The following is a 3441-nucleotide window of genomic DNA, read 5'->3' on the forward strand; positions in this document are numbered from 1 at the left end:
CCGTCATTTGTAGCATGTCTGTGCTGTATTCTAGGATGTTTGAGTCTATCCCCATCTCTGTGTCTTTTCCTTGTGTCTTCTACCTCCAGACTCCTAAAGAGAAGGAGTGGAGGTGAGTGTCTGTTTATAAAGCCCAGAGGCGATGATTTCAAACATTTGTATTGGGTGGCTTTCTGCTTTCTCTAAAATGTTTGGTGTAAGCACAGTTGTTGAGTAATGTTTAAAGCCAAGGAGTCCTAGATTAGCATCACAGAAGTCAATTAACAAGGCAATTTCTTCCCTTGGTTTGTATTTGTATATTATTAATGAATCACAAGGCCTCCTAGTGCAGTAAATTAGCCTAGGTAACTGGGGAGCAGAGTACAAACATTTTTTTTCCCTTAATGGCCCCAAACTTTTATCTCATACAGAGAAAACTATATATAAGCACGGGAGAGCTCCCTGTTCTGGCAGCCGCCGTGGAAGCACGTCGGAGCAGCTTTGATAAATATTGATGTCTGTTTATCCAAATGCTTCCGACCATGCTGGCAAGCTGCCATCCGCTCCCACCCTCGTGCAGCCGTAACTGGCAGGACTCATTATGCAAGGAGGAGACACAGGAACCTCAGCCGCCTTTGCTGAAGGACTTTCAGCCTTTGTTTCCTGAACACACACACACACACACACACACACACACACACACTCACACACTCACATACAAGTTAGGGGAACTAGTTGTCCTGACCTTCAAGGGTCAGGAATAAGACAAAACAAAACAAAGCCCCTATGTCCTATCTTTAACGGAAGGGCAGAAGTATATTCTCTTATGTATAAAGAGAATGGTAATTGGAAGATTCTGCTTCACTGAAATAGCTAGCTTAGGAATGTATGAATCCTACCCCAAAGTGCTGCTTTGTTACAGAATCAATGCCGTTAAGAAATAAATTGTGCTACATATATGTACCAGATATGTAACATCTCCATGTTAATAACCACTCATTCAATTAGTCACAATTGAGCACGGACTATGTACAAGGCAGTGTGACCCATACCCTTCATTTAATCTCCACTCATCTATTTCTAAGCAGCATGATTCAGCCTCAGAATGTTTGGGACTAAAGCGGAGTGTAAATTAATAAGGTTCGTGTATTCATCCTTTAATAAATATTTATTGAATGCTTATCATCTGAATGGCAGGTGCTAGGCACAGAACAAAAACTGAAGAAGACACAGTGCCTCAAAGAGCCCAGTGGCAAGTGGGGGAGAGAGACAGGTCGGCAAAGCACTGCAAAGCAGGCCACGGGAGGGGCGTAGCCCGGGCTCCTAGGACACACAGGAAGGAGTGGGCCATCAGGAATGGCCAGGGATGGTTAATGTCCTGGGGAGAAGCCAGGTGCCCCTCCTAATATCCTTTGCTCTTCCCTACATTGATTCCTTCTCCTGGGGTGATAAACTAACTCCTCCAGGTGGCCTTCCCAGGAGGACTGGCAGACCTCAGACGGGCACCCCTCAGATGGGAAAATCTCAGGTGGTCATCTCCGCATGCCCCAGGAAGCCCATCTTCTCCCTTTAGAGACAAAAGAAAACAAAACAGTTCCTCATTTCAGAATAAATTTTCTTTCTGACATAATCTACTGTTTTCTGTCTGCCTAGGCTCCTTTAGACTGGGCTTCCTGATATGCTCTAGAGCATGCTGACCCTGAGGCAGCCTTGAAGGCACTCAACCAGGCCAGGGATGCCAGAGGCTCCAGGGAGAGCTCCCTGGGGTCAGAGGCCTGGTGGAAAGCCTCATGCAGCCCCTTGTACCTGCAGGTATGCAAAAAAGCAGAGCATAACTGCCTGATGTCTCATTGCTTCACAAGTCAGTGGGTTTGAGTGTGTACATATGTCTCTAATTTACATTTTATGGCTTTCTACCTGGATGGCATAATGAATATCTGCACACAATGTTCCCTTTACCTACAATATCCCCCATCGCCCCACCCCTTTCAGCTTCATCTAGTTAAACACCTACTCACACTTCAGATCTCAGGGAATACTCCTTCCTCAGAGAAGACTTCCCTGACCCCTTGGGCTGATTGCCGGAGTTATTCATTCTCGCTGTGCCAGACCCCTCTGCTCCATGACCTTTGTTGCAGCTTGCAATTATGCATTCCTCTCGGTTGTTTTCTTTTCTCCCTGCCTGCTTCTCCCATGGTCATAAGCTCCATGTGGGAAGCACAACGTCCGGCTTATTCCCCTCTGTAATCCCAGCTCTAGCTCAGGGCTCTGCGTGTACTATGCACTCAGCAAATTCTCCTTGATTACGCAATGAATTTCAAGGAATGAGTTTCTCCCCAGAACCCGTTTCTCCTGTTCTGCTCCCCGCCTGCCTGGCTTGGATTTCTGTATGGTCTGAAACTTGGCTTTTCAGATCAAAGGCATTATAGGCAAAGGCAAAGTCAGATATTGGGGCTACCTCCCAATATCTCCTGTGCCACTTGGCCTCAAGGAGCCCTTAGAAGCCAGAACGCAAAATTAGTAAACAGGAATTTTTAAAAATTAAGATCTGCGTGCAAACAGGCCGACAATTTTTCCAAGAGGAGCACACACTGGTTGTTTCAGAAGGCTATCACAGATACAAATCAATAATGGTTTTGTTCCAGTAGATTAACTTCATGTTTAGAACAAGAAAAGAATCTAATGGACAGCTCTTTGCTTTCTCCCCCTCTGCGACATGATGTGCTTACGCCAGAGAGAGGAGTCTGAGGACACAGAAGGTTGGAAAACTAAGGACATTGTCTATAATGCAGGAAAGAAGACTTGGAAAGAAGGTCAGGTTCTCCCTGACCTGTCAAGCTGGTGGATAGAACTGTTTATTAGCTTAAAATGCGATGTGCAGACAGGTCACGTTGAAGGTGACTGTTTTGGCTGCGTGTGTGAAGAACCAGAGAAAGGCAGCCTGCAGATAGAGAGAGGATGACAAGAGAGGTCAAGTGTCCATGAGCAAGAGAGCCACCCTATTCCCAACCTCTTAGGTCCTGGTCCTTGTCCCTTATGAGGCCAGCCTGAACTTCCCATCCTCGGAATCCATGATACCCACCGTGTCTTCCTAGAAAGTGCCCTCTCTCCACCTTTCTTGTTGCCAAAGTTAGTTTGAGTGTGTTTCTGTTCCTTACGTATTAGTTTCCTGTGGCTTCTGTAGCTAATTACCACAAACTGGGTGGCTTAGAACAGCAGAAATTATTCTCTCACAGTTCTAGAAGCTAGAAGTCTGAAATTAAGGTGTTAGCCAGGCCATGCTCCTTCAGAAGCCTCTGGGGGGAGAATCCTTTGTTTCTTCCAGTTTCTGGTGGCTCCTGGCATTCCTTGGCTTGTGGCTGCCTCCAATCTCTGCCTCTACCTTCACATAGACTTCTCCTCTCCTGCCTGTATCTCTCCGCATTTGTCTCTTCTAAAGACATTTGTCATCGGATTTAGAGC

At 46.1% G+C, this 3441-nt stretch overlaps 1 long non-coding RNA gene across 1 annotated transcript; it reads right to left on the reverse strand.

The window, feature by feature from the left end:
* Positions 1-1128: 1128 nt before the first annotated feature.
* On the reverse strand, positions 1129-2217 carry LOC109550673 (uncharacterized). The gene is made up of 2 exons (XR_002177286.3): positions 1998-2217; positions 1129-1546 (listed from the first exon to the last, which is right to left on the reverse strand). It is a non-coding gene; the product is annotated as an uncharacterized lncRNA (long non-coding RNA).
* Positions 2218-3441: the final 1224 nt, after the last annotated feature.

Source organism: Tursiops truncatus, chromosome 16 (assembly GCF_011762595.2).
Source record: "Tursiops truncatus isolate mTurTru1 chromosome 16, mTurTru1.mat.Y, whole genome shotgun sequence".
NCBI classification, from domain to species: Eukaryota; Metazoa; Chordata; class Mammalia; order Artiodactyla; family Delphinidae; genus Tursiops; species Tursiops truncatus.